Below are 10,161 nucleotides of genomic sequence, written 5' to 3' on the forward strand. Positions count from 1 at the left end.
AATAATATTATTTAATAATTAATTATATTAGATTATTTGTAAATTAATTTAAATGCAAATTTATCATTTATTACAAAGACACTAATTAATAAATACATGTTCCAATCTTGGGCATTATGGGGTGCTAACCCTTCTCCATACGTAACCGACTCCCGAACTTATTTTTTCTGGTAAGCAGATCCGAGTTGTATTATTTTAATATTATTCTTAGGAATTTTATTAGAATAATATAACATTTTGGTGACCAATCTCACCAATTAAAAGATTGGTAGCGACTCTACAATTTGGTATTTCATCTGATTCAAGGAGGATAAACACTTACTTTTTCGAGACTAGTTACACCTTTGTGATGTAATATTTGCACTCTCCGTCGCCGGAAAGAGAAACGTCTCGAAAGCTTGGTGACTCCGCTGGTGATTTTAAAAAGAGAGTCTAACCACCAATTTATTAATTATTTATCTTTGCAATAAAATAATAAATTTGTTTTAGGTTTATTATAATTATTATAATTATTTTACTTTTTTTTGTTTTTTATGTGTACATATTTAATTTTGAATCTTTAGAATAAAATAAGTAGAGGGTACATTATTTTTTTATGCTTTTCTTCACTCACTGTGCACCGCATTCATGACATGAGCTAAAACCCCGCTCTTATCCTATTTAGTGCGAATGAGAAACTACTCCCTCGTGTGGTTTTCACCTCCGTATGTGATAGGGGACCATTCTTTGAGCTCACACCTTATGTTCCTCGTGTGGTTTTCACCTCCATATGGACATAAGGAAGTGTGTTCCTTCGAATTGAACTTGATTCGAAAGTCTATAATGGACTAGGATTAAGGGCTTGGCAATCCAAGGGAACACCAACAAAGGACAATTCATTGACCCTTTTTACCCTAGAGCCAAAACCTAGCATATAATAAACCTAGAACTTAAATCTAACCCGAATAAGTCTTATAAGGTTAAACACACAAGGAAAAACATGTTTAGTCTTTTATTTTATTTAGTATTATCTTATTTCTTGAATAAATGCATGCAAACTAGAAATCATGTGGTTAGGTTATTTTTCTAAACAAAACATGGAACTAGAAAGCATGAGGTTAGGATATGATTTTTTTTACTAACCAGTTTTCTGTACTTGTGTATGTTCTGAAGATATACATATACTATTTTTTGTGTTTGCATTTGTATAATCGGAGCATACTTCAGCGTGTGGATTCAAGAGTGATTATCAGAATCAAATGTTTTCATTATGGACAAGGGGTTTCATGATCAAGTAAACTATGATGCAACCAAGGAAGGGTATCTTAAGGAAGCTTTTAAAATAATGAAATGATATGCACATAAAGATCATGGTAGATTAATACCAAAAGCATTTTACGGTAAGAGCATCAATAGAAGTAGTCATAAAGGAGAGAATTTTTATAAAGTTCAAGCCTCATTTTAGAAGAACGAAAACAAGAAATTGAGCACAAAGGTTGAAACCATGCTTAATGATTTTCGAAAAGTTAATCAAACCTTCAAACATGTTGGACTAGGAAATACCCCTGAAGAATGGATGAAAGAGATCATTCAACTGAAGAGTGATGCTGATCACTGGAAAAAGATATATGAGGATCAAGAAAAGAAGTTTTCCTATGACTTGCAAATTGCTGAAGAAATATACAATACAACCAACATCAATTTGGGAAAATGTCAAACTGAAAACCAGATATTGAAGAAAGTTATAGCTAACATGGAAACTTCATATATGATGTATCAATGCGAAATTAATGCTGAAATAAAAGCCATCAGAACTCAGAACCACACATTGATGAAAATGGTGGATGATTATGGAGATCTGGTACTAGAACTTCTTGAACACAAGGAATCACTTATGAGGGAAAATGAGCAATTTTGCCTAAAATTACAGGAGATGGCAGATAAGATCCAAGAGAAAGATAATGACATGAAGAAAGCTATTATCCAAGAAAGCAAGGTGGCCCACAAACTGGTGAACTTAGCTGGTTTTACAAGGGAATTAAAACATAATGACAACTTGACTCCTGAGCATGGATGAAAGTTAACTTGGCTTTTTAAGGAGATAGAGAAATTAGGGGAAAAGCTATCCCTTATATGTAATGATCCTTTGATATATTAAAAAAACCCTTTTTATGTTCAATGAAGGTTGTTTTAAAATGATCACTCTTGAATTACATCATTTCATACATGCATTTACATTCATATTTGTATTTACATTCATATTTCACATGTCATGATAACATGAGAGTAATCATTAAAGGATTTTGGAAACATGTATTCTGAAAGTACATTCAAGAATTGGGGCAAATCTCTAAAAGTTTGAAAGTAATGAATGGAATATTAGCTCGAGTTGGAAAGATTGAAAGAATCCAAGAACAACTTGTAGAGATTCAATGAGAAATGCTTAAAGAAATAAGAATGTTCCAAGTTGAGTCCAGGGAACAGATGAACAAGATGAGAAGTATGATGGTTACTATACTATATGGGGAGAAAATGTTAGAAGACCCTATTTAGCATGAAAAGATAAAAACCTTGGAAAAAGGTTTGGATTTTAAGGATGCAGAAATAAGGAATAACCAAGAAATTGTTAAGGAACTTAAAAATCCAACTCAACTTCAAGGACCAGGAAATATGACAGAGAACATGGAAATTGGAGTCAGTTCAAAAAAAAGAAATATGGAACAAGTCCCATTGAATAAGGCTAAAAAAGATTAGAAGAAAAAGATGATGAAATATCTCATTCTAATTCCCATTTTATATTCAGAATTGTTATCCTTTATGTTTGAAAGTGGTCTTGTGACACCCATTCCTCCTAGTACTTATTTACAACCAAATTGGAAAAATGTCAAGAATCCATGCAAATATCATTATAGAGATTTCAGTCACTCTACAGAAAATTGCATAATGCTGAAATTAAAAGTCCAAGATCTTATGGCAGAAGGGTTGTTATTTTGAAGATAGGAATCCAAAGCTGATTGAAAAGAAATCCTCAAATCATAGTTTCTCTCAGGATGTTGGTCAAAATCAATCATTCAAAGCAAACATTTTCAGGAAAACAATAGTAAAGAAACAATGATATCAAGGGAATTTCTACCCCATTTTTCTTCAGTCTCATGTAGTAAGTTATACTCAGAGCTACGCAAAGCTCAGCTTATTGCCCCATGTCTGGCTAAACCTTTGGTACCTCCTTACCCAAGATGATATAATGAAAAAGTCTTTTATGAATATCATGCTGGAATTCGAGGACACTTCATCAAAAATTATGGTAACTTCAAACGACAAGTTTATGATTTATTGACTCATGGATTTATAGAGTTGGATGCTAACAGGCAATCCATTTTGATCAAACATTTGGGAGTCAACCCCAGAAATGAAATTGATGGCATCAAAATAGGTGAAGTTTACACAATACAAGATATTGAAAAGAAAAGAAAGGAAAAATCAAGAAAAATGAAGTATGTATGGCAGATTTAACATTTGATACTTCTTTGATGAGGAAGAAAAAAATGAAAGGAAAGGTAATTCGAGATTGGTCTACATGTTTAAGAAGAAATGAGGCAGATATAACCTTGAAGACACCTATATCAGATTTTTTTGAAATCAAGGGAAATAGGGGCAATTTAAAGAGTTTGGTGAATATTACTCCAATTACAGCTGCAATGAGTGTTCATAACCGGGATACAAATATTGTCACTAAATAAATTTGTCCTGAAATTCAAACTGAGCCCAACTTTCAGTCAGGAAAGATGATAACTTAGGAAAAAAACATAGATTTGTGTATCTAAAAGCTCATCCAAAGGAGCTACCCAAGAAATGATCAAGAAATGGGGGTAAATATAGACAAAGATCCTGGTCTGATTATACACCCGACATTTAAGGAGTAATGGGGCGTGGAAGTTGTTATTTACCACTATTATACCTTACTCCTAAATTTATTTTTTGATTATAGTTATATAATTATATTTATTATTTAATATGTTTTACCTTAAATATTATGTTGTAGTTGAATTGAATCATTTTATTTCATTTTATTTCACTTGATTTTATGTTTTTCAACTTATATATGTTATGACTTGCGATATTTTTATACCTTTTAATATTGTAAACTTAAAAAAAGTGTTATATATAATATATTAATATTTCTTTGAATATTATATAAAATTTAAAAAAAAATATTATTTATATAAAATCCGGTTGAACCTGGTTAAACCAGTGAACCAGTACCTTCACCGGTTCAAGGTCCGGTCCGATTTTAAAAACATTGTATTTTACTCATCGTACTTTTAATTTTTCTAATTTATTCACTAAACTTTCGAATTGCTCATATTTTGATCACTCTAAATTATTTTATTATTATTTTGTATGACATCACATTTATTATTATTATTATTATTATTATTATTATTATAATTTAATATAAAATAAAAATATAAGGTGTTCAGATGCGACTGCCTGCCATCGTCAACCGGCGTAGATGGTGGTGGTTCAGTCCAAAATCTCATGGGTCACTTCGCCTCGACACCTTGAGTCTGAATTCGACCTTCATTTTGTCAGAACTTGCTCTGAAGTTTACGAATTAGAGATTGAAAGCGAGGAAACCAAAACGTTTCAGTCAAGATTCATGGGTTTTGAGACATTTTTCTGTGAAACAACCACCAGATTCAGACTCAAGGGGTCGAGACGAACCAACCCATGAAATTTGGGACTGAACGATTGCCATCTATGGCATTCGACGGTGGCTTCCAACCACTTTTTGTTTTTGTTTTGTATTTTCAATTATTTTAATTAAATAATAATAATAATAAAAATTGTCAACTCATATAGAAATAATAATAATAATAATAATAAAATTGTCAAGTCATATAGAAATAATAATAAAATAATTTAGAGGGGTCAAAATATGAGCAATTCGAAAGTTTAGAGAGTAAATTAGAAAAATTGAAAGTACAATGACTAAAATAGGAAAAATAGTTTAGTGATGAATGTTGTAATTTACCGTTTCTTAATTTTATCTCTCCCCCTTAGGGATGGGCATGGGTCGGGGGTCGGGTTTTTGGTCCACCCGACCCGACCCGAGAAGAAAGGGACCTCCACCCATGACCCGACCCGACCCGACGAAATTATTTTTTCACCCGACCCGACCCGATAGATAGTTTAAAAAACTCGACCCGACCCGACCCGAAATAATAAAAAAAATAATTTTTATTCAATAAAAACAGTGACTAAATTGAAAAAATAATATATGGAAGTGTATTATTATAATTATTCTTAAATATATAGGGTAAAATTATATAGGGTTCGGGTTAGATGCCCATCCCTACTCCCCCTTACTCAATATTGTTTTCCATTAATTTTATAGTCAAATTATATAAAATTTAAACTTTATTTTTTATAACTAACATGTGAATAAGTAATTATTAAATAATTTCAATAAATACTTTAAATATTATTTTTAAAAAGAAAACGGAAAGAATAAGGTGAAGAAATTAATCAAAGTTGGGCCTAGAATTGAAGAAATATATATATATATAAAATACAAAAGTAGAAACACTAGGAAAGAGTATTTTAAAAATTGGGCCTTACCCATAAATTATCCCAAACGTATGGTATCCAAACCAAAGATTAATCAAAATATAAAGACATTATGAGTCGGGTAGGGGAGATTTTCGGTCTACTTGATCCCAATCCGGCCTAAAAAATACACCTTCCACCCGATTTGAACTGACATGGTTTTTTAAGATAACATCCGATCCGATCATATTCGATCTAACATAATATATTTATTAAAAATATTTTATTATTATTCAATAAAAATAGAGATTTAATTAAAAGAAAATAATATATAGATGAATATTATTGCTTATCCCTAAATATAAGGAAAAATTAAAATTTCTTTGAGTCAGGTCGAGTTGAGATTTTTCACTCTGAATCCGACCTCACCTCGAATTTTTTTAAAAAATAAAACCCGATCGAGTCGGGTCAGGTCAAACCCGTTGGATTTGGGTCCTATGTCCATCCCTAATTGTACATGTCGAGATACGATCAATAGCAATATTAAGAGATATTAATAATAAATAGTTTATTAGATAAATTGGTCCTTAAATTATGGTCTGATTTTCATTTTAACCTTTAATATCTTTTTTTCAAATGTGATCTTTAGTATTTTATCCCGTCATTAATTTTGGCCCCCAAAATTAATAGGAAATTTAAGAATTTTATAATTTCATTTCAAGAGCCAACTTGTTGGAATACAAGAAACTTTGTAACAAAAGCTTGTTTAGGTAGATTTGTTTTGCATTATTTTCGTGGATAATGTGATATCTCGTATTTGAGTTGAAATGTTCAAATTGAGTATCGAATGCCACATAATATGTGCTGATTATGATAGTTCAAAAAATTATATTTAAACTAAACCGAATTCAATAGATATAGATATAATATAATATAATTTTAAAAGATAGCTCTAACATGTCAACATTTCATTTAACTCCGAATCTTAACCTTCGGAATTTAATAATAAAGTGTCTCCTTTGTATCAAAACAAGTTTATGTAAGATAACAGATTAACTAAATCAGGGTAAGATTGTCTAAAATCATGCATTCAAAATCATAACTTTGACAAAGAAATTGCATGTAAGTCATATATATTTATATATATACGAGTGTTTGAGTTTATGGATACACTACAAAAGGAATTATGATCAGCTTCTTCTTGTTTATATCACAAATTGAAGAAGTGAAGCGATTTGATAGTGTCGAACAAATGGATTATTTCTTCGGTCGCAAAAATGAAGGTGATTCCGATGACGATGAAAAACGACGCAGGGACAAAGACGAGTCAGCTTTCCAAGAAGAAATCAGGATCCGGGGATGAAGAATTCGAGGATACGCATCCGTACCAGCACGGTGGCGGTGACTACCCGCCGAGTGAACACCGTTCACACTACTCGACCGGAGGACACGGTAAACATGAAGGCCGCAGAGGCGGTGAAAGAAGGTCTGATGACGAAGACGACGGAGATGGTCGCGGTCAAGGCCGTTCACGTCCCTCATCCAAAACTCACCATTCCTCTCGTCCTGATTCACGTTCATACACGAACCTCCAACCAGCTCACTTTCAGAATCTACTGCAAAGCTAATCCAAAGTTTAACCTTGCCATCAGAGACGGTAGGGTTGTTTGGCTAGAGCCGATCCCTCTGATGAACGCCAGGTACGTATGGCTAAAACGTTCGATGAATTGTTTGTGAATAATCGGATGTTATTTGGATCACATGCACTTCGGTTGCTTGTTTCAGCACTGGATCAAGGATGATAAGTTCGGGGCAAACGTGAGAGATGAAGAGAGTCACCGGGGTTTTCTCTGATTAATCTGGCTACTGGTGAAGCACTCAAACATAACAACGGAGAGGCTCAGCCTGTATGAAATCCATTTGATTATCTGATTTTGAATATGTTACCTTCAGGTTTGTATTGAAAAAAGGGTTTTTGGATTGCAGGTGGAACTGGCACCTTACAAGCCAAATGAATGTAACACGACATTAATCTGGAGCGAGAGCAAGGTGATCGAGGATGAAGGGTATAAAGCCATAAGAGCGGTCGATAACATTCACCTCAACATGGATGCAGACCTTCGTGATAACCCGAAGTCTGTGATGGCAATAGGATTGTGCTGTGGGGATGGAAGACCGGAAATAACCAGATATGGAAGATCAAACCACATTGTAAGTTGCTCGAAAAAGCAGCACCTATTCCAACTGTCATTTTAATTCGACTCGATCAAATACTCAGCTCGATTGCCTTGGTTTCTTTATGCAGGATGGTTTGCCATTATGGTGGTGGCAGTTTGCGGATCAAAGAGCTTGGAAGGACCCCCATGCAAATGCAACTTTTCTTAAAAATATTTTTGTTTCTTTGAATGGTGATTTGAGTGGTCTTAACTACTAGTGAACTCCGGCTGCTACTTAATTTATATTATCGACTATGATAAGTAATAGAATAAAACACTAATTATGTAGTAATGTGTTGAAAAAGAAATAAAACATTTGCTGGCTGCAGTGTTTCTGTCAATGCCTGCAAAATTTTGGTATTAATGTATACATGTGTTTTGGTTAAGCTCACTTGTCTTTTCTCCATTGCCTCTTCTTCTGCATTCATGCAATTAATAAATACTATTGAAAGATATAATTTAACAAGTTCAAAATTCGAATACCAACGTCTACTACAAACTAGGTGACCTCAATAGTAAATGAACTGTTGTTATTTTTTTAGATTCAAGGTTCGAGCACCAGAAATATCAGAAGTGTGAACGTTAAATGTCAAATGATTAAGAGTTTTCTTTAAACAAATAATATCTTGTTCTTATCCAGATTAATAACAATAAAACAATCATCATCTATGACCCATTCCTTATTTTTGCATCCCAAAAGATGGAAACAGTTGGTTTGCCGGATATATTCTAAAATAAAGCATAATATCACAACATAACCATATAAGTGGCAGCCTGTTTAGTAGGCAAAAATAAGGCTTTAATCTTCATCAAGAAAAAATCTGATCAGAAAGCAGCAATTACTGACCATTCAGATCTTGAATAAGTTGCAAGAGAATGAAGATTCAACAATGTGTCATGATTCTGCATTATCATGACATGTGACAATCGAAGCGAGGATTCAGATTCAAACCTTATAGTATATATAATATTATAGAAACAACTATCAACTATTATCATTAAAAATACAAAAGAAACTCTCTTATAACAAAAAATGTGTCGAGGGACTAATAGGAGCCGGGCCCATCTCGATTGGTATTATTTTGATAAAATATAGAAGATGTGTTAGCAAACGTATTTTTTAATAGTCTATGGTGATTTAAGAGAAAGTATATGTCAAAAATCTTTTTTAGTCATGATAATATACACACACCTTATTATAGATGTAACTATTCGAACCTGAATTCTTTAAAGAGAACAACATTTTATTTTACCATTGAGATCATTCAACAAGTTATGATATCATACGTACTTGAACTTTTAATATCAGTATAAATAGTAAATCCATTTTCAAAAGAAAAATAAAAAAATAAAAATCAAGAGAAAACTAAAGTAATGCCATATATGGGCCTACCTAAGTCGATGAAAAAAAGCAAACAAAGTCCAAAGAAAAGCAAAAAGAGAACCAAAAAGGCATTGATAATTGAAGTGTTAAGGGACGAAGAAAAGGTGCTCATTGCCTCGCTTTTAAAAGTGAGGAAGCCTCTTTCGTCCAATTTTGATTCTCTCATCTTTATTACTACAGGATAGGGGGTGAAGCAGTTGTATTGATGGAATCAAATATCAAACACATATACATACACACACTGCTAAGGTGGAAATTGCAAATATTAGAATATTACCTAAACCGATTGTAGACACCTGCTTTTGTAGGGGTCGTAAAAAATTATTATTATTATTATTATTAACTTATTTTTACATTTTATAGGCCCAACCGGAGGCCCAATTACAAGACGCATCTAAGAGGATCCAACAACAGACCCGACCTGGTAAGCCACCAACCGAACTGTCTTACCCATACCCTGTGCAGCCATGCTTCTCACCAACCCTAGCAGACTCCCACGTGAAGCAGCAACCCACCATGCCCTGTTAACATCTCATCAAACAGCAAACCATCTCCATCACACGCAAGGAATATTAAGAAAGAACATTCAAAAAATCAAAGGGGGCTCTCAGTTTTTTTTCCAGTAATGATGTAAAGGGGAGGGCTTGATTTTTCTGTAAAAGGGGATTCGAAAAAAACCAATGTAAAGGGTAGGGTTCATTCGAACCAAGCAATGTAATAGGGGGTTTTGTTTCCCCAAAATTCATTGAATGAAAAATAAAATAGCAACCAAAGCAAGTTTATTTCCAGTATATTTTTCTAGGTAGCATCACATTATTATTTTTTCCTTTTCTTTCTTACGAAACAAAGCACAACCCAAAGTAAAAAAACCAAACAAATCTGAAACAAATAAGGGTGAAGAAGTTACCTTCGACCAAGGTTCCTCGCCGATGCTTGGGGCTTCGGTTTGAAGATTCGACCGTTGAAAGGAGAGAATACGACGTACAAAACATACCTGAAAATGGCGGCGATCCAACGGCGGATGTGACGAAT

At 33.3% G+C, this 10,161-nt stretch overlaps 1 pseudogene; it reads left to right on the forward strand.

The window, feature by feature from the left end:
• The first annotated feature begins 7,290 nt into the window (after positions 1–7,290).
• On the forward strand, positions 7,291–7,963 carry LOC120154959 (annotated as a pseudogene).
• The last annotated feature ends 2,198 nt before the right edge of the window (positions 7,964–10,161 follow it).

The sequence above is a fragment of the Hibiscus syriacus genome, unplaced genomic scaffold (genome assembly GCF_006381635.1).
Source record: "Hibiscus syriacus cultivar Baekdansim isolate YM2019G1 unplaced genomic scaffold, ASM638163v2 tig00111155_pilon, whole genome shotgun sequence".
NCBI lineage: Eukaryota > Viridiplantae > Streptophyta > Magnoliopsida > Malvales > Malvaceae > Hibiscus > Hibiscus syriacus.